We start from the raw sequence: 20,567 nt of genomic DNA, 5'->3' as shown, positions 1-20,567 counted from the left end.
GTCACACAAAGAACAAAGTTACGAGAATGGCTTGTCCTCTTTTGGAGGATCCCAGAAATGAGGAGGCTGTATTCATTTTTAAGGACTTTAAGACCTAGAGTGGATTTTTTTTTCGTCTTTTCCCCATAAATTTTTGTTTGAGTGTTACCGTTTTTCGTTGCAATCAATTACATATATCCATTATATATATATGATTAAATCAGCCACCACCACAAAAAAAAAAAAGAAAGAAAGAAATAAACAAGTCACAACAATTTATTTGGTCTTCTTTATTTCCTACAAATTAAAAAGCAACTGTTCAATTTCTATATTCTTTCAAAACCTTTATATAATCCACTAATCGCAATACACACCTTACCTGTAGCTTGTGTTTCAGGATCTTGATTTCCATATCTGACTTTAGGATCTGTCAATCCAAGTATATCATTTCTTTATTTATTTATTTTTTTTCAATTTGTTTAAAGCTGTAGTCTACGATGTTGAAAATCAGTCGAGAAAGCCTGAATTTTTAAAAAACTCATCCCGCCCCTCCACACGCACACCCCTCCCCTCTGTGCTACCTGATCCCTCCCACCGGGAAACGACCTGAACAACGTCACTCAGTCAAGCAGGAGTAAACATGGAACAGAGATGTACCATGTGCGATGTCGGATTGCTTAGTCGCTTCAATCTACTGACCTCGCTAATGACACATCATATGTAAAGTTAACTTTCGACACTTGAACGTAGTTGCTTCATCAACAATGCAATGTCACCATTGTCCTAACAAAATAGCTCAGAGGCACACGTTTGAGTTCACGCACATGCAAGATTAGCAACACATGCAATGTTCTATCTATCGGCTCGAACAGAAAACCGCTGACGTTAGGCATACTGAAATAGTCAAGCACTTCAAGAAATATAATTACTTTGACCCGCGATAGGCGATGCTGAACGGCTAACATTCCAATGCAGACCGGTAGCATGATCATGTTGTCAGACTGATAAAAAGCTATTTATGTAATACACCACGTCATAAAAGTATAAATAAATGCTTAAGTATCCTGCTGAACAAAAAGTCAGCCATGTCAGCGTCGGTTTTAAGTCCAAGGTTTCTCTGAAGCTTCCACCAACGGGCAATGGTGGACCCTATATTGATTCGGCTTTGAGTCCGGCGTTTTTCACATTTTTTTTTTTTTTAAATCTCTGCTCTTTCCTCAATTGACTTTCTCTTTCTTCCAACCTTGACGTTTGGGGCAAACAGGGGCCGCTTGCTGCTGTCTGTTTGTTGGTTTTTCTCCATTGCTGAGTTGATGCTGCCTAATTTCGCGCGAAATTTCATGTCGCAGGAGGGGGCGGGGTGGAGACGCGAGTGGAGCAGGGGATTGGATGAGAGCAGTTAACCAATGTAAGCTGTCCGGCCGGACAGCTTACATTGGTCAATTTCTCTGCAGGTGTACACCCAATAGAGTGAATGGATTTTTTTCATTCTTTTTTCTCTTTATATTATTAGGATTGTACTGTAGAACCATAACCAGCATCTAAACGAGGTTATTAATAATGAACAATCTTTGAAATTGTAGACCATAGCTTTAAGCAGATGCAGTCTATATAACTCCTTTACTGGTAACTGAAATTACAGTAGTTTAGGGTTACATTATGTTGTACATGACTTCCATTGAATTAAATTGGCATTTACTGTACATCACTGAACTGTGTTCATCTGTGCAGAAGAAGTTAATGGACCCTCCTCCTGCTCTTCCTGTTCTTCCACACTCTGGAGGGTGGTGATGGGGGAAGACAAGAATATACATTTATACTTGGATATACTTACATTCTATAGGTTACTGGACACAAAAATGTAAAGATGTGATTGTAAAGATTGTTTGATGTCTACAAACATAACATTACCTCTATAGGCCTCTCTGTATCAGCAGAAATGGTGTCATCACCACCTACATCCTGAGAAGATGAGCATTTGGTTGAGCACACTTTATAATATTACTTAGCCTACTCAATACACCAGAAAGTAGGACACTTAGAACTGCCTGCGGTTTTGTTAAGACAGGAGGCTCCAAAAGGCAGATATTGCCATCAGAATCTATTGAGACCAATGCAAAAAACAAAGTAAATAAGTAAATTGTATACGTGTGTGTGTGTGTGTGTGTGTGTGTGTGAGTTGTTGCCATGTTGAGAAGGTTGTACAGGATCACCCCTTCATTTTTGTGTATGTAATATATGCATTGTATTGGATCTACTGATTTTTATTTGACAAAAATAAAAAAAAATTCTCTGAATTACTGTTTTTCCCATTCATTCCCATGGGTGCCCATTTTTGTCCACGAATACGGGATTAAGGAGTTTTTTTTTTCACCCACTTAACATTGTAGAATCGAGTCTTTTTTTTTTTTTTTTGCGTGTTCAGGTGGCAAACTTAGGAAAAGTAACTAAGTCTTGTACCACTCAGATCAAGGGAAGTATTTTTTAAAAATTAATTAAAATTATTTTGCCCACATTTGTCCATCTTACGGTATTTGGGTTAAAGTCACAACAACTCAGAAGTACTTTAAATTGATCAGATCCAGAGTATCACCGAGAAGCAGCTGAACTTGTGTGGTAAGAAGAGCTCCCTCTGCATTATAACTTTACACAGAGCACATGGATCACAGTAATGAGACTAACATGTCTGCGATTCAAATCATATGAGTTGTGCATATAATATGGGACGTCCTGAATAAGAACTGATCATTGTTTTTTTTCTACTTTTTAAAAATAGGGGTCTATATACCCCGTTAAAATGTAATCATGTCCTCTAAAGTCTAATAATGTCCCATTTCTCAGAAAAGAACCGTCAAGTACACCAATAAATAAAACGGATATTAAAGCAGAAATGCAAATAAATAAGTAAGTAAAAATTCACGAGCATTTTGTAGTATTATCTCTCAGTCTGGGCGTTTAAATGAAAAGCGCTCTGCAAGCGCGTTCTCTCTGTGTTGTTTCTGAAACTACCGTAATCACTGTAATATGCGCGCACACTTAAAATCAATCGCGGCTGGCTTGACCGTGTTTTTCTGAACTGCGGCTGGCTTTACCGCAGTGAGTATTTGCATGAGACGCTGCTTTAAAAATTTTTATAAAAAATACGGGACGCGCAATTTCATTCTCAAATACGGGACGATTCCGTATTTTAAGGGACGGGTGGCAACCCTACTGTCAACTCGTCCCATGGGTAGGGCTTATAGCAGGCTTAGAGATTTCTTCTGTCAGTTTTGACCAGTGATGGGAATAACGGCGCTATAAATAAACGGCGTTACTAACGGCGATACTTTTTTCAGTAACGAGTAATCAGACGAATTACTGTTTCCCCCGTTACAACGCCGTTACCGTTACTGACAATAAAATGCGCGTTACTAGAACTGAGAACACTGAAGCGGTTTTCATGCGAGCAGCATCTCTCTCAGCCATAGGACCTCTCTTTCTCTGAGGTGTGTGTGTTTGTGTGTGTTCGGGGCGGGACACATAACCAGTGATGATGATTGGTGTGTCTGTAAACGTGGTGTAACTGAGAACGCGATGATTGGCTTAGATTGAGTAAATTTCCTTTGTTTGCCAATCAGAGGCAAGGTAGTGCGGGTGAAGCAAACGCACACTGAAGCACGCGCACGGTCAGTCGCACACACCAACATCCAGGACTCACAACGATGGCAAGTCCAACAAGTTCAAAGGTAGTTTTTGCAAACTGGAAGTATAAGCACTCGCTGAGGTGAAAAGCAAAAATGTTTTTGTAACGTGCAACTTTTGCCCAGGAAAAAAAGAGTCCCTCGCGTCGGTGACAAGTAATTCTAATCTACTGAAGCACCTCACATCGTCATATGCCGACACAAAATTAATTTAATAATAATAATAATTATTATTATTATTTGTTTGTTTTTGGTACATTTCTTCAGAAGCATAATTTATATTTAGACTTATTTGTTGACGAGTTGTGGTCTGTGCAATAAATATTTAAAGTTCTAAACCATCTATTGTGCTTTATTGTTCCTCTATAGTAATGATAATATTTATAATAATATGTTGAATTTAATAGTTGTCTCTCACGTTGTCCCACAACAACATTAAAATAGTGTAGATTAGTGTACAATGTTTTATATTTATTGTATAGTTATATTAAATTAGATTTTTTTAAAGTAACGCAATAGTTACTTTGCCTGGTAATTAGTTACTTTTATAATGATGTAACTCAGTTACTAACTCAGTTACTATTTGTGAGAAGTAACTAGTAACTATAACTAATTACTTTTTTAAAGGTATGTGCCCAACACTGGTTTTGACCCAATCTGTTTTTGGGAAGCGCAGTTTGACCCAGCAGTGCGGGCCAACAACATGTTCTGTTTTGCCGCGTGAAGGCGGTTCAATGCTTTGGACAGCGTATGGTTGAGTTGTGATTTTCCACCAATTTGGGGCACCTTTCTTATGGAAATCAAGGATGATTTCATGGGAAATGGCAAACTGGTGTAGCGTTTGGCTAATAAGCTAAAGCTACTAAGGATGTACCGGTGCCCCGTCCTCCGAGCAGAATCCACATTCGGCCGTAATCGGAGGTTACTACTAACGTTCGATTGTGTCTCATAGGGAGTTTGGCGCAGGGCCTCAGTGGAAAACAGGCCCTCGGCGGCTGAAACAAAAGACGAAGATTGCATCCACATGCACATGAATCAGGAGTGTTAAATAAAGAAACCCCGCAAGATGACGAGGTGGTCCAGTGGTTAAGGCGGTGGAAGGCTAATACATTGTGCTCGACACGCATTGGAAGCTTTAGCGCCACTGAGAGCCCACCGGACCAGACAGGACCAACCTGTTTACGATGGGTAACGGTGATCTGTAATTGCGCTGCAGTTTAACGATACCTGTCTTGAGAACATATTGACAAAACAACAAGCCTTCTGGCTCTGGCGCTCTATCATCAGTAGACAGCTTTTTGGCGAGGAAAAAAAACCCTAAACGAAACAAGGCTATATTTCTCAACAAAACTCTAAGCCTCCAGAGAGGCTAGCAAAAATTGCCAAAGCTAACTGTATTTCAAGTCATCCTGGCGGGGTATTGGGTAAAGTTTTCAACCAGCAATGATCGCGCCTCGGATAAACCTCATAGGCTACAATATTGCCTCTGCGAAAGAATGCCAGCAACGGTCGTGACCTTTTCGTGGACCTACGTGGATGTGAACCGACAAGGTGGCAGCAAGCTTTAAACATGACGCACAAACAGTCTCCTGGCACGGGTTGCTGCACCGTGTTTCCACGGAACAGATTAGAGGTGTGTAAAAGACGGCTCATTCACTATTCCCTCTGTGCTCAAAACAGCCTGCTGAAAGCACGGCAGCAGCAGCTGAAAAGGTCCGCAGCATGGCCTGTCTCGGTCAGCAAGGGGACGGGGTGGCCGAGTGGTTAAAGCGATGGACTGCTAATCCATTGTGCTCTGTGCAATGGTTGGAATCCCATTCTTGTCGTTCGGTTCCTTTAGCACTGGACCTTAATCCAGGTCCTGGGGACCCCATGCTAAACTTTTTGTGTGTCCTCCTTATCTAACACACTCAGTTCAGTTCTTAGAGTTCTCTACTAATGAACTGATGATCTGAATCAGGAGTGCTAAATAGAAAATGCCACGTAAAATGACGAGGTGGCCGAGTGGTTAAGGCGATGGACTGCTAATCCATTGTGCTCTGCATGCGTGGGTTCGAATCCCATCCTCGTCGTTCGGCTACTTTAGCAGTAATCCTTGGTCCTGGGGACCCCACTCTGCACTTTTTGAGTGTCCTCCTTATCTGACACACTCAGTTCAGTTCACTGAGTGCTCTACTAATGAGCTGATGGTCTGAATTGGGAGTGTTAAATAAAAGGACCACGGAAAGTGACGAGGTGGTCGAGTGGTTAAGGTGATGCAAGGCTAATCCGTTGTGCTGGGCACATCTTGGTTTGTGTGGGTTTGAATCCCATCCTCTTCATTTGATGATTTAGCACCATTGAGAGCCCACCGGAACAGACAGGCCCAACCTGTTTACAATGGGTAGCGGTGAGCTGTAATTGTGCTGTAGTTTAACGATACCTGCAGCGAAGTCTTGAGAACATATTGACAAAACAACAAATCTTCTGGCTCCGGCACGCTATGATCTGTAGACACCTCTTTGACGAGGACCAACAACCAGCCACTCCAACAAAACGAAGCAAAACTATCTTTTTCAAGAAGCGTCCAGAGAGACCGGCAAAAACATTGTCGAAGCTGACTGTATTTCAAATCATCCCGATGGGATATCGGGGAAAGTTTTCAACCATCAATGATCACACCTCAGATGAACCACACAAGCTACAACATTGCCTCTGCGATAGAATACTGGTGACGGTCGTGACCTTTTCGTGCACCTACGTGGATGTGAACCGACAAGGTGGTAGCAAGCTGGATGAGCCCCAGAGACAGATCATCAGTGAAGACCTCTTCACCTAGACGGCCATCGACGCAAGACTGTGAAAACCAGATCCTCTCCAATCGGACACTGTGACAACATGGAACTTTTGCATCTACATTAATATTAGTCTGTTTGTTCTTATTCTGAGGTCACCGTAGCCGCCAGATCCATTCTGTATTCCGATCAGATGGTCACTGCAGTCCCCCGGATCCAGTCCGTACCAAGAGCAGATGGTGGATCAGCACCTTCAGCCGAATGTCAGCGGATACCATGTCAACTAGATGAGCCCCAGAGACAGATCATCAGTAAAGAATGAATCCACATGCCACAGCAAACTCGAGCTGGTGAAAATGTTCATCAAACACCCGCCGCTGACTTCTTTTAAAACAAGCCAGCTTATTGAAGGTGCACAGGATAAACGCCCTGAGAAAGCTGTGCCTCGCAACCCTAAGAACGGCATAGGCGTTAGTGGACTTAGAGCACGCTTAGAGTTTTCTTCTGTCAGTTTTGACCCAATCTGTTTTTGGGAAACCCAGCAGTGCAGGCCAACAACATGTTCTGTCTTGCCGCGTGAAGGCGGTTCAATGCATTGGATAGCGTATGGTTAAGATGTGATTTTCCACCAATTTGGGGAACCTTATGGTAATCAAGGATAAATCTAAATAAGGATAAGGATAAATCTTCTATTTTTCGGTGGTCTTTTGAGAACACTAGATTTATATGTCAATTCCAACATAACACCGACTGTTACGCAACAGTCCCGGGATCGTTAATAGTTACGCCTCCAACATTTGCATCGCCCAATCATCGGTAACGTCAGTACATCAGTAAAACAAGGCAAGCCACTGAAGGGACACGGTTAGCTTAATGCTAGCACTAGCCTGTTACATTGCAGTACAAAAGATATCACTTACCACATAAACAGAGAGATGACTGTGCTGATGATGGTGAATGATGGAGAAATAACTGCGCTGATGATGGCGAATGATTTACAGATCAAGAGTATCACCGAGAAGCAGCTGAACTTGTGTGGTAAGAAGAGCTCCCTCTGCATTATAACTTTACACAGAGCACATGGATCACAGTAATGAGACTAAAATGTCTGCGATTCAAAACGGCAGATTCAACAAACCACATATTAAAAGCGGCTAGAGCTCCTAATTAAATATATATTTTTTATCAATGTGCCAGCTATAGAGATGAGCAGCTCTATGAAACAGCCAATCGGAGCAGAGCTCATTAATATTCATGAAGCTTCCAAAAAAGGCAATAACAGAGCATTTAATTCTAGGAACAAATCCTAGGGTTGTAAATGGTCCTGTAAAACCGTTTCTGGAGATTGTTTGCCCTTTCCTATGCCATATACCTTCTATGTAGACATCAAAAAACAAATTAAAATATTCTGTCAATGCATTTTATGGCAACTTTAAGTTGATAGAACCAGCTGACATCTTATCCTGACATTCTGAATCTCAAGGATGGTGACACCCACCAACAAAAATGTAAAATAAAAAAAAAAAGATTAAAAAAAGTAGTTTCATCATATATACACCAATTATGAGCTAAACAGTCAATCGCAACTACTCACAAGGTTTTTGATCTGATATTTACAATTTTCAAAGACCACTCTGATCATACTCTCTTCTTCTATGCTGCATAAATGCCACACAGAACGTTCATCAATGGTGTGGACCATACGAAATAAACCATTACTCCACACCCGATTCACGCTGGAATCTGACGTGGAGATAAGTACTTGGCTGAATCCAGATCTCTTCTTGACATCCATAGTATAGTCTACAGCCCTTTACCGTGACTGATTTGCAAATTGAATCAAAGCAATTAAGCAAGGAACGCGACAGAGTGCGCCTGACCCCGGATCGGGAGGTTGCGTGTTCCAATTATGTTGAGGTCAAGCGAACTGTTCTTGACTTTATGAGTGTAAAGACTAGCGGATTTGCATAGTTTATCAAAGTGCTTTAGCATGAAACGCTAAATAATTTTTCCGCTATCTTGTAGTGCAACGGTAGAGTGTCTGGCTCCAAATCACCTTGAGGTCAGACGATCTGTTTTTGATCTCCTGAGTATAAAGTCCAACATCAAGAGTGTTCCTTGAGCACCGTATATTTACTGAGTTGCATTCTGTGTCAAGGGGGTTAAGCAAAATACATCACCTCTGGGTTCAGGACCTCGTGGCGCAACTGTAGCGCGTCTGACTCCAGATCAGAAGGTTGCGTGTTCAAATCACGTCGGGGTCACGTGATTTCTTGTTGACTTCTAATGTGAAAAGAAGTCCTGTCGTTGTGTGCTGCAGTGGTTTCCAATCCCACCGCTCTGTATGTCTCCCTTATTAAACACACCTGATTAAGATCATTAGCTAGTTAGGAGAGAGCTCCATGAGCTCATCTGGGTGTGTCAGAAAAAGGAGACAGACAAAAATGCAGGGCCAGAGTCATCGTAAGCCTAAGTTGATTGCAACTCTATTGGTTTCAATGCGTCTACGTTGTATGAAGGATTGCAACGCTTTTGGGAAACACAGCCCAGAGCAGGGGGTCCCCAGGATCAGGATTGAAAATCACCAGTGTACTGTGATAGATTTGTATCTTGACCTGTTATTTTTATTAAGCCTGAGATCTCATGTAATAACCATTCCTGTCATTGTGTACTGTGACAGATCTGCCTCTTGACGTGTTACTTTTGCATATCTTGCCCTGCAATCTCTGAAGAAATCGTGGAAACATCTACGTGCCGAATTCAAAAGTCAGCTCCTTCGAGCCGGAAGCGAACCAGCGACCTAAGGATAGTCAATGTATCATCTACAGTCCTCCGCTCTACCAGCTGAGCTATCGAAGGCAGGGTGACAAAAGGTGGCTTAAGCAGGGAACACCAGATAGGTTTGTGGTGTCTTGGGGTACAACGGTAGCTTGGCTGAATCCAGATCAGACGGTTGCATGTTCCAATCACATCAGTTGATCTCTTCTTGACATCCATAGTATAAAGTCTACAGCCCTTTACCGTGACTGATTTGCAAATTGAATCAAAGCAATTAAGCAAGGAACGCCGACTTGTTTTCTCGACCTCGTGGCCGCGACAGAGTGCGCCTGACCCCGGATCGGGAGGTTGCGTGTTCCAATTATGTTGAGGTCAAGCGAACTGTTCTTGACTTTGTGAGTGTAAAGACTAGCGGATTTGCATAGTTTATCAAAGTGCTTTAGCATGAAACACTAAATAATTTTTCCGCTATCTTGTAGTGCAACGGTAGAGTGTCTGGCTCCAAATCACCTTGAGGTCAGACGATCTGTTTTTGATCTCCTGAGTATAAAGTCCAACATCAAGAGTGTTCCTTGAGCACCGTATATTTACTGAGTTGCATTCTGTGTCAAGGGGGTTAAGCAAAATACATCACCTCTGGGTTCAGGACCTCGTGGCGCAACGGTAGCGCGTTTGACTCCAGAACAGAAGGTTGCGTGTTCAAATCACGTCGGGGTCACGTGATTTCTTGTTGACTTCTAATGTGAAAAGAAGTCCTGTCGTTGTGTGCTGCAGTGGTTTCCAATCCCACCGCTCTGTATGTCTCCCTTATTAAACACACCAGATTAAGATCATTAGCTAGTTAGGAGAGAGCTCCATGAGCTCATCTGGGTGTGTCAGAAAAAGGAGACAGACAAAAACGCAGGACCGCGTCTTCCAGAGTCATCGTAAGCCTAAGTTGATTGCAACTCTATTGGTTTCAATGCGTCTACGTTGTATGAAGGATTTCAATGCTTTTGGGAAACACAGCCCAGAGCAGGGGGTCCCCAGGATCAGGATTGAAAATCACCAGTGTACTGTGATAGATTTGTATCTTGACCTGTTATTTTTATTAAGCCTGAGATCTCATGTAATAACCATTCCTGTCATTGTGTACTGTGACAGATCTGCCTCTTGACGTGTTGCTTTTGCATATCTTGCCCTGCAATCTCTGAAGAAATCGAGGAAACATCTACGTGCCGAATTCAAAAGCCAGCTCCTTCGAGCCAGAATTGAACCAGCGGCCTAAGGATAGCCAATGTATCATCTACAGTCCTCCGCTCTACCAGCTGAGCTATCGAAGGCAGGGTGACAAAAGGTGGCTTAAGCAGGAAACACCAGATAGGTTTGTGGTGTCTTGGGGTACAGTGTTGCCAGATTGGAAATGTCCAAGTATCGTACCAGAAGCTCAAAATTATCGTATTTGGGAGAAAATTATCATATTTAAGTCAAACGTTCAAAATAAAGATCGGCTATTTATCTAGATGTTACAGCTATTCTCCTTTTCAGCACTCATTTTCTATACCTTATTGTAATGATAAAAACTAATTATCTTACCCGAGTCAAACGTTCAAAATACAGCTATTTATCTAGATGTTACAGCTATTTATCCTTTTCAGCACTCAATTTCTATACTTTATTTTTAAACTAACAACCTCAGTTTTGAAACAACTGACCTAAGTGCGACAGGAACGTTAACTTGTGCTCGTGAGAGAGAGCCATTCTCCATGATGATTGGTTGAGAAGACGTAAGATTGGATGCGTAACACCACGTTCACGTCTCCTCACAATCATGAAGGTAGACGTAGGATCCACACAACTACATCTTTGAGAATAGAAGCTCTATAATTACAACGACCATGGTGTCACAAAATTCAGAAATTATCGTACATTGTGGTATTATTGATCGTACATCGTACAGAGGTCAAAATTATGGTCCAAATACGATAATTATCGTACGTCTGGCAACACTGTTGGGGTACAACGGTAGCTTGGCTGAATCCAGATCAGACGGTTGCATGTTCCAATCACATCAGTTGATCTCTTCTTGACATCCATAGTATAAAGTCTACAGCCCTTTACCGTGACTGATTTGCAAATTGAATCCAAGCAATTAAGCAAGGAACGCCGACTTGTTTTCTCGACCTCGTGGCCGCGACAGAGTGCGCCTGACCCCGGATCGGGAGGTTGCGTGTTCCAATTATGTTGAGGTCAAGCGAACTGTTCTTGACTTTGTGAGTGTAAAGACTAGCAGATTTGCATAGTTTATCAAAGTGCTTTAGCATGAAACACTAAATAATCTTTCCGCTATCTTGTAGTGCAACGGTAGAGTGTCTGGCTCCAAATCACCTTGAGGTCAGACGATCTGTTTTTGATCTCCTGAGTATAAAGTCCAACATCAAGAGTGTTCCTTGAGCACCGTATATTTACTGAGTTGCATTCTGTGTCAAGGGGGTTAAGCAAAATACATCACCTCTGGGTTCAGGACCTTGTGGCGCAACGGTAGCGCGTCTGACTCCAGATCAGAAGGTTGCGTGTTCAAATCACGTCGGGGTCACGTGATTTCTTGTTGACTTCTAATGTGAAAAGAAGTCCTGTCGTTGTGTGCTGCAGTGGTTTCCAATCCCACCGCTCTGTATGTCTCCCTTATTAAACACACCTGATTAAGATCATTAGCTAGTTAGGAGAGAGCTCCATGAGCTCATCTGGGTGTGTCAGAAAAAGGAGACAGACAAAAATGCAGGGCCAGAGTCATCGTAAGCCTAAGTTGATTGCAACTCTATTGGTTTCAATGCGTCTACGTTGTATGAAGGATTGCAACGCTTTTGGGAAACACAGCCCAGAGCAGGGGGTCCCCAGGATCAGGATTGAAAATCACCAGTGTACTGTGATAGATTTGTATCTTGACCTGTTATTTTTATTAAGCCTGAGATCTCATGTAATAACCATTCCTGTCATTGTGTACTGTGACAGATCTGCCTCTTGACGTGTTGCTTTTGCATATCTTGCCCTGCAATCTCTGAAGAAATCGTGGAAACATCTACGTGCCGAATTCAAAAGCCAGCTCCTTCGAGCCGGAATCGAACCAGCGACCTAAGGATAGCCAATGTATCATCTACAGTCCTCCGCTCTACCAGCTCAGCTATCGAAGGCAGGATGACAAAAGGTGGCTTAAGCAGGAAACACAAGATAGGTTTGTGGTGTCTTGGGGTACAACGGTAGCTTGGCTGAATCCAGATCAGACGGTTGCATGTTCCAATCACATCAGTTGATCTCTTCTTGACATCCATAGTATAAAGTCTACAGCCCTTTACCGTGACTGATTTGCAAATTGAATCAAAGCAATTAAGCAAGGAACGCCGACTTGTTTTCTCGACCTCGTGGCCGCGACAGAGTGCGCCTGACCCCGGATCGGGAGGTTGCGTGTTCCAATTATGTTGAGGTCAAGCGAACTGTTCTTGACTTTGTGAGTGTAAAGACTAGCGGATTTGCATAGTTTATCAAAGTGCTTTAGCATGAAACACTAAATAATTTTTCCGCTATATTGTAGTGCAACAGTAGAGTGTCTGGCTCCAAATCACCTTGAGGTCAGACGATCTGTTTTTGATCTCCTGAGTATAAAGTCCAACATCAAGAGTGTTCCTTGAGCAGCGTATATTTACTGAGTTGCATTCTGTGTCAAGGGGGTTAAGCAAAATACATCACCTCTGAGCTCAGGACCTCGTGGCGCAAAGGTAGCGCGTCTGACTCCAGATCAGAAGGTTGCGTGTTCAAATCACGTCGGGGTCACGTGATTTCTTGTTGACTTCTAATGTGAAAAGAGGTCCTGTCGTTGTGTGCTGCAGTGGTTTCCAATCCCACCGCTCTGTATGTCTCCCTTATTAAACACACCTGATTCAGATCATTAGCTCGTTAGGAGAGAGCTCCATGAACTCATCTGGTTGTGTCAGAAAAAGGAGACAGACAAAATATGCAGGGCCGCGTTTTCCAGAGTTATCGTAACCCTAAGTTGATTGTAACTCTATTGGTTTCAATGCGTCTACGTTGTATTAAGGATTGCAATGCTTTTGGGAAACACAGCCCAGAGCAGGGGGTCACCTGCGGTGATGCACTTAAAAAAAAAAAGCCCCTTAATTAATAGCGTTTTCATTGTGTTAGAATGACCATAAAACTGATATGACAGCTTGGATATGTTTTGTTTTTTAAAAATATTTATTCATTAGATTCATTTACATAATAATTGTCATGAAATACTTAAAAGTAAAGCACACAAATGTTCACTCTAAAAAAGTTAATGTCGGTCAAAATGTCTGGTATGATCAAGTTTACCAGACAAAATTTCATATAATTTTGGTGTTTATTATGCACTGTAACATGCATGCAAATTTTTGAGCTACATATATAGGCTAATAGGCTAGTTGACACTAGTTGATAAAATGTGTTGTTGTTATTATCATTATTATTATTTTGGTCAAACATTGGGAAATAAATTTGCGATATTATGTTTAATCGATAAGCAATTAGGAGATATATTTTGCTGAGTATGCTATTGTCCTGGAATCATGGCTGGTTTTGTCCTGTCTAAAACCGCCAGTAGGTGGGAGCCCAACCCTGTCATAAATGAAAGATTAATTTAAAACACAGATTCATAAAATGTCGCCTTTTTTTTTTTTTTTTTTTTACTGGATAAATTTTTGAGCCCTCGATTTTACCGGAAATACTATGTGTAGACTGCGTGCTGAGTTTTTAACTAAACCGTCCAGTCCAGTAGAAGGCGGAATATCGTCTTTTACGTTGAATACCCATTTACGAAATGGAAGCACTAGCCGTAGTCAATGCAGTGAGAAGAAAAGTTTTATCAATCAAACGCAATTTTCATTGTGGAAACTGTAATTCTTATCATTTGAGTGTGATTGACTCATTGCTTAACAATGTCCAAAGAATCGGTCAAGATAACCCAGAGAAAAACAGTGAACTCCTTGAAAGCCTAAGGATACTACAGACAGCCATGACTTCGAGGCATCAGCAAGCGCCTTCCACCGCTGCTCCGCTCATACGAACAGGTTTATTATTGATATACTATATAGTGCACAACTTGTTTTAAAGAATACGCATGGATTTCTAAAGTAATACTTTTTTTTTTCTTTTCACTTTAATTTTTATTGAGAATTTTTGCTTTACAAGGTGCAACAACTCAATCAAAATAGAACTACAACAAATAAAAAAATAAAAAAAATAAAAAAAATAAATAAATTAAAAAAAAAAAACATAAAAAAACACACATGAGAGTTACTTTCAAATCAATCTGTCCATATTCCATTTTTTTTTCCTTAATCAAGTTTTTTGTTTTGTCGTTGTTCAGTCATAAATATTGTCCATCTCAACCATTTCTCTTTGAACTGAGCTTCCTGTAGCCTTAAGCGGTGTATCATTTTTTCCATTGTGTAGATATCCTCTACCAGGTGAGTCCATTGCTCTTGTGTAGGGATTTCTTCCCTTCCCCATTTCTTCGTGATAGCTTTCTTAGCTGCTGTTAGTAATATTTTTACCAGGTATCTGTCCTTCGTTCTTACATTTTCTTCACATAGGTTACACAAATACAATACTGTACAAGACATTGGAATCTTATATCCAAGTATTTTCAACAATGCATCGTGTAACATTTTCCAAAACCGCCTGATTTTATCACATTTCCAGAAAATGTGCGAGTGATCCACGTTCATTATTCCACAGTCTCTCCAACAAGGCATATTTTTATTCAACTGTTTACTCTTGACTTTGGGTGAAATAAAAAAACGAATCAGATTTTTCCAGGAGAACTCCCTCCAGATCCGTGAATTAGTGGATGTGTGGTGTATTTTCCACATGTTTAGCCACTCTTCATCTGTGATTTTTATCTTAAATTCTGATTCCCATTTTTCTTTTATGTATTTAGTTGAGTGTTTATTTGATATTAATTTTTTATATAACCCAGAAACAATTCTAACTTTGTTTTCTTTGTATGTATTGATTATGAGTTGGATCACACCATTCACTTCTCCGGAGGGGTCCATCTTGATCTCTTTCAAAAAGTAATCTCTAAGTTGTAGGTACCTATAGAATTCCTGTTTATCCAGATCAAATTTTTCTTTTATATTTTGGAAACTCTCCAGCTGCCCATTCTTCACTAGTACACACCACGCTGTGATTCCCTTGGCAGTCCACCACTTAAACCCATTATCGTATCTAGCTGGTTTGAATTTGCTATCATATGCTACCCATTTTAATGAATTAGCGTCTTTTTGAATCTTATATTTTTTTATTATGCTGAACCATAATTTTAGTGTAAACATCGTTATTGGGTTTATTTGGTTTTTAATCTCCTTGTATGTGTCTTCATCTCCTATAATACTCTGTACTGGGTATCCACCAAGCTGTATTTCCAACTCTTTCCACTTTGCAGTGTAATCTGGTTTGCACCATCCAACAACATACCTCAGCTGGGCTGCATGGAAGTATGTTTTCAAATTGGGAAGTCCCATCCCACCTTCTTCTTTTGGCAGCTGGAGAGTCTCCAATCTTATTCTAGGTCTTTTTCCACCCCAAACAAACCTTGAAATTATTCTATTCCAGCTCATAAACTGAGACTGCGGGACCTCTACTGGTAGGGATTGGAACAGGTACAAAAGCCTTGGTAAAACATTCATCCTGATTATCTGAATCCGTGAGCTGAGATCTAGTGTTAGTGTAGACCATCTTTCAATATCTTTTTGTATTTCCTGATTTATCTTACCATAGTTTGATTCATATAATTTAGATAATCCTTTTGTGATTGTGACCCCCAAATATTCAATTCCCTTAAGTTTCCAATTAAGTTTAAATAATTCTTGGATCTCTTTTGGTGGACTATAGTTAAGCGCTAATATTTGTGTCTTTGCGACATTTATTTTATATCCTGATAAGTGTCCAAATGTTTCCAAAAGTTTCATCAATGCAGGTAATGATTCACTTGGGCGTTCGAGGTAGGTTATGACGTCATCTGCGAAAAGTCCTATTTTTTGTTCTACATCATTTACCACCACTCCTTTAATCTCTTGTTCCTGTCTTATAGCCTGCGCAAGCGGCTCTATAAAAAGGGCAAACAGAGTGGGTGATAGGCAGCATCCTTGCCTCGTTGATCTCTGTAATCTAATCTTGTCTGTCAGGCTCCCATTGACTTTAATTCTTGCAGTTGGTTGTTGATAGAGTGTCTTTATGCACTGTATTGATTTATTACTAAAACCAAATCTCTCTAACACTTTATATAAAAATTTCCAATTGACACAATCGAAAGCTTTCTCTGCGTCAATACTTACTAATACAGTGCTCTTTTTGTCTTTTCTTGCTTGTTCCACTACGTGTAGTGTTCTTCTAATGTTGTCATGTGTCTGGCGTCCTCTTATAAATCCCGTTTGATCTTCCTCTATTATTTCTGGTATAAAGGAGTTCAGTCGTTTAGAAATTATTTTTGTATATATTTTATAGTCAACATTTAATATTGAGATTGGTCTATAGCTTGCACAGTGTTCTTTGTCCTTTCCTTGTTTCGGAATGACTGTAATTATTGCCTCAGCCCATGATGGAGGTATTTTATTTTTTTGGAGAGTCCAATTGAAAGAGGCAAGGAGCAGTGGTGACAGCTCTTCTCTAAACATCCTATACCACTCTGCTGGGTATCCATCACTTCCCGGTGATTTATTGTTTTTCAATGTATTTATTGCATCTTTTACCTCCCCCAGTGTAATCTCTGCTGTTAATTTATCATTTTGCGTACGTCCAATTGAGGGTAGATCTAGCATCTCCAGGAATGCAATCATTTCATTCTCTTCTGCAGATGCAGGTTGTGTATATAGGTCTTGGTAATATCTTTGGAAGATATTTTCGATACCATCCGGATTAGATACTATCTCACCTGTATGGGGATCTTTAATTTTGTATATATTACTAATTGCTTGTTGTTTTCTTATACGCTTTGCCAGTATTTTAGTGGCCTTTGAACCTACTTCATGGTAGCCCAGTTTAAAATATTTATTCTTTTTTTCAATTTCGTCCAATAGTATGTCATTAATTTTTGTTTTTGTTTCTTTAATTTGTTGACTTATCTCGGGGTCATTAGTATTTTGGTATTCCTGTTCCAATTCCCTTAACCTTTCATTATGCATTTTATAGGCCTCCACTTTAGCTCTTTTTGCATGTGCAGTTTCAGCTATCAGTTTTCCTCTGATGACTGCCTTCATGGCATCCCAAAAAATTGTTGGGTCTACAGTGCCATTGTTATTTTCTTCTATGTATCTTTCGATTTCCGTTTTTACCTTCTTCCTTGTTTGATCATTATTCATAATTCCCAGATTATGTCTCCATACTGTATGACGTCTTCTATTGTTTAAGTTTATTGTTAAATAGAGTGGGTTATGGTCTGACACATCTGCGCCCCCTATCCTGCATTCTCGTACCATATGGTTATCTTCTACATTCATAAAAAAGTAATCTATCCTTGAATGGACTTTATGTGCTGCTGAGTAATGCGTGAAGTCTTTTTCCAGGGGGTGTAGATTCCTCCATACATCAATCATCCCCATCTCTTCCAAGGTTATGTTTATGAATCTTGTCAAATGCATTTTATTCTTTTTGAGACTAGTTGTATCTATTTTGTGGTCTCTAATTATATTTAGGTCTCCCCCACAGACCAAAATACCTCCTGTTTCTGCTATGATGTCATCAAATAGACATTTAAAAAAGGGTTTGTCACTTTCCGGAGGTGCATATATGTTTACTAGTGTTACTAGTTCATTCTCTACTCTTCCTTTTATTATAACGTATCTTCCTTCCTTATCCCTGCATTCCTTCTCAAGGTCAAACTTAGTTGTATTTGAAATCAGTATCACTACTCCCCTTCTACATCCTCCTTTAAATGAACTATGGTATAGGTTCCTGTAGCCATATTTTTTAAGTTTATTATGTTCTGATTGTGACAGGTGGGTCTCCTGAAGAAAAATTATTTGTGCTTTTTCTTTTTTAAGTTTTGTCATGACCTTTTGTCTTTTAATTGGACTATTAAGACCATTTACATTCAACGACATTATTTTGATATGATTAGTCATAATTTTGTTTTGCTATTATTTGTAAGCATACTCCCATACATTTCTGAACAAAACACTCATGAACAGTAAATATAACATCATGAACCAAAACAATTGTGACTTCAGACAGTGGGGTAAACTGTGCCCCGAGTCCCCGTTGGTGGGTGAAGGGGATAACCCCATCTCTCATGGGGGCCCCTTCCTAGACTTGATTAGTTCCTAATTGAACTCTATAAGGTCTAGATGTGTCCAACTATAGAAAAGAAAACTAAACCTCTCCTGGTCGGATATGAATATTATCAGTGTTGAAGTCTATGTTTTACTGCTACCTTTCTCCAGTGTGTGTTCATGTTTTCCTGTGGTATTCCTGTAGCTTCTCTCTGGCACGGTGCGCTGCTTCACGTGTCGTATCCTTTCCTCTGACGCGTTGCCATTCCGGTGTTACTCGTGTCTTCTCCCTCATCGCCGGTGTGCTGTCATCGCCCGGTGGGTCCGTGATGATTCCCCTCTCTCTCATAGCCCGCGCGGCTTCCCCGGCGCTGTCGTATGTTTTCACTCCGTTGCTCCAGTGTATCCGTATTCTAGTCAGCGGCGTCTGGAAACGTATTTGTTTTTCTTTGAGCACCTTTTTAATGCCCACATATGACCTCCGTTTCTGGACGACTTCAGCAGGATAATCGTGATCAAAGAAGATCTGCTTATTTCCTACTTGTATTTTTTTCTTCCATGCCGTCCTCAGGATCATTTCTTTTGTCTCAAACTTGAGGAAGTTGACTATTATGGACCTGGGTGGTGCATTCGGGCTTGGTTTCTGTGCGAGAGCGCGGTGTGCTCTTTGGATGTGGAGCTCCGTTCCTTCAGGTAGCTGCAGCTCTGTTTTTAGCAGCTGGTCTATGTACTTGTTAGTGGAGTTCTCCTCCGTCTCCTCAGGCACGCCGAAGATACGGATATTGTTCCTTCTTGATCTCCCCTCGAGGTCGGTTATCTTTTCTTGCATCTGGCGTGTCTGCTCCTGCATTTCCATCATCACTTCTCCCGCGTCTATTTTCCACTCTTCCAGCTCTGCTATGCGCTCCTGGGCCTCGGCCATAGTCGCCTTCTGTGTCTGTAGCTCGTTTTTATTATCTGTTAGCTTGCGCTCGATTTCTTGTTGAAGAGTGGTGATTTCTTCTTTCATTTCTTTTTTCAACTCGTCTTTTAGCGTGTTCAGTTCGTGTCGTATCTCTTGTTTAAGGTCTTTTATATCTTTGCTAATTGTAGCCAGCCCGACTCGCAGTGTCTCATTGTGGTCTTGACCGTCCATTTTCTCTGCTGCGTCGTCCTCGTGTTCTCTATCTTCGCTTTCAGAGGTCGTCTCGGATAATTTCTCAGTTTCGGGTAGTTTCTCAACTTTTTCTTGCTTCTGGTTAGTTTTCCCTGTCCTTCGGTTACCTTTCCCACCCATAATATAACTTTTAGTCGTCGAGTTAAACCTTATGGTGGGTGTTTTATGTCCGACTTGGGAGAGTAGTTAACTAACTTCTGCTCACTCGGCCATCTTCCCGGAAGTCCCCTCTAAAGTAATACTTTACTGTAGAACCTAGAAGATAAATTAATTTATGTATAATGGAGAGTAATACATCCAGTGGTCGAAATGGCTACAATTCCAGGGGCGTCGTAGTTGGGTGAAAAGGGGGACTAAATTACCAGGGCCCCAAGTGGGGGGAGGGCCCCTGAGGAGTGAAATTTTATTTTCCTTTAAATATAATTTTAAGGTCACAATAAATGTTGTTAACTAATGTAAATCAGTGATGCGCGGGTCAATGTATAAACAACCCTAATCCGACCGACGTTTTCAACTAACGCAACTCGGACCGCAAAAAAAAAAAAAAAAAAAAAGAAAGAAAGAAAGAAACTATTGTACCCGACCCGCTTCCTGTCTAATATTTGCGACTGACACCAGCGATTATATGCGGCTATATGCGGTGGAGATGCGTTCACTGTCAAACATCATTTGGCATTAATTAGGTAATTTTGTCAAAATAAATGTTCTTGATTACAAGAAAAATACAGATTGTTCTTGTTGTGATTTATTTTGTCTTTCCTTTATGTCAGTGATTCTACGCGATTAAATATGATCAATAATTATTTTATTTCGATCTACAGTGTAATAAGAGTTTAGAAAAAAATTAGCCTATAGCCATAAATAATATATATAGGCCTATATATATATATATATATATATATAGGCCTATATATAT

At 40.6% G+C, this 20,567-nt stretch overlaps 6 non-coding genes and 1 pseudogene across 6 annotated transcripts; 4 read left to right on the top strand and 3 right to left on the bottom strand.

The window, feature by feature from the left end:
- Positions 1-5,016: 5,016 nt before the first annotated feature.
- Positions 5,017-5,157, bottom strand: LOC141284090 (U4 spliceosomal RNA). Its single transcript, XR_012338356.1, has one exon. It is a non-coding gene; the product is annotated as a U4 spliceosomal RNA (small nuclear RNA).
- Positions 5,158-6,223: 1,066 nt separating this feature from the next.
- Positions 6,224-6,365, bottom strand: LOC141286000 (U4 spliceosomal RNA). Its single transcript, XR_012339128.1, has one exon. It is a non-coding gene; the product is annotated as a U4 spliceosomal RNA (small nuclear RNA).
- Positions 6,366-8,061: 1,696 nt separating this feature from the next.
- Positions 8,062-8,239, bottom strand: LOC141348662 (small nucleolar RNA U3; annotated as a pseudogene).
- A 386-nt stretch (positions 8,240-8,625) lies between these two features.
- Positions 8,626-8,697, top strand: trnaw-cca (transfer RNA tryptophan (anticodon CCA)). The gene has a single exon. It is a non-coding gene; the product is annotated as a tRNA-Trp (tRNA).
- Positions 8,698-9,857: 1,160 nt separating this feature from the next.
- On the top strand, positions 9,858-9,929 carry trnaw-cca (transfer RNA tryptophan (anticodon CCA)). Its single transcript has one exon. It is a non-coding gene; the product is annotated as a tRNA-Trp (tRNA).
- Positions 9,930-11,714: 1,785 nt separating this feature from the next.
- Positions 11,715-11,786, top strand: trnaw-cca (transfer RNA tryptophan (anticodon CCA)). The gene has a single exon. It is a non-coding gene; the product is annotated as a tRNA-Trp (tRNA).
- Positions 11,787-12,946: 1,160 nt separating this feature from the next.
- trnaw-cca (transfer RNA tryptophan (anticodon CCA)) lies at positions 12,947-13,018 on the top strand. Its single transcript has one exon. It is a non-coding gene; the product is annotated as a tRNA-Trp (tRNA).
- The last annotated feature ends 7,549 nt before the right edge of the window (positions 13,019-20,567 follow it).

The sequence above is a fragment of the Garra rufa genome, chromosome 1 (genome assembly GCF_049309525.1).
Source record: "Garra rufa chromosome 1, GarRuf1.0, whole genome shotgun sequence".
Taxonomy (NCBI): domain Eukaryota; kingdom Metazoa; phylum Chordata; class Actinopteri; order Cypriniformes; family Cyprinidae; genus Garra; species Garra rufa.
This window is presented reverse-complemented; position numbering and strand designations above follow the sequence as displayed.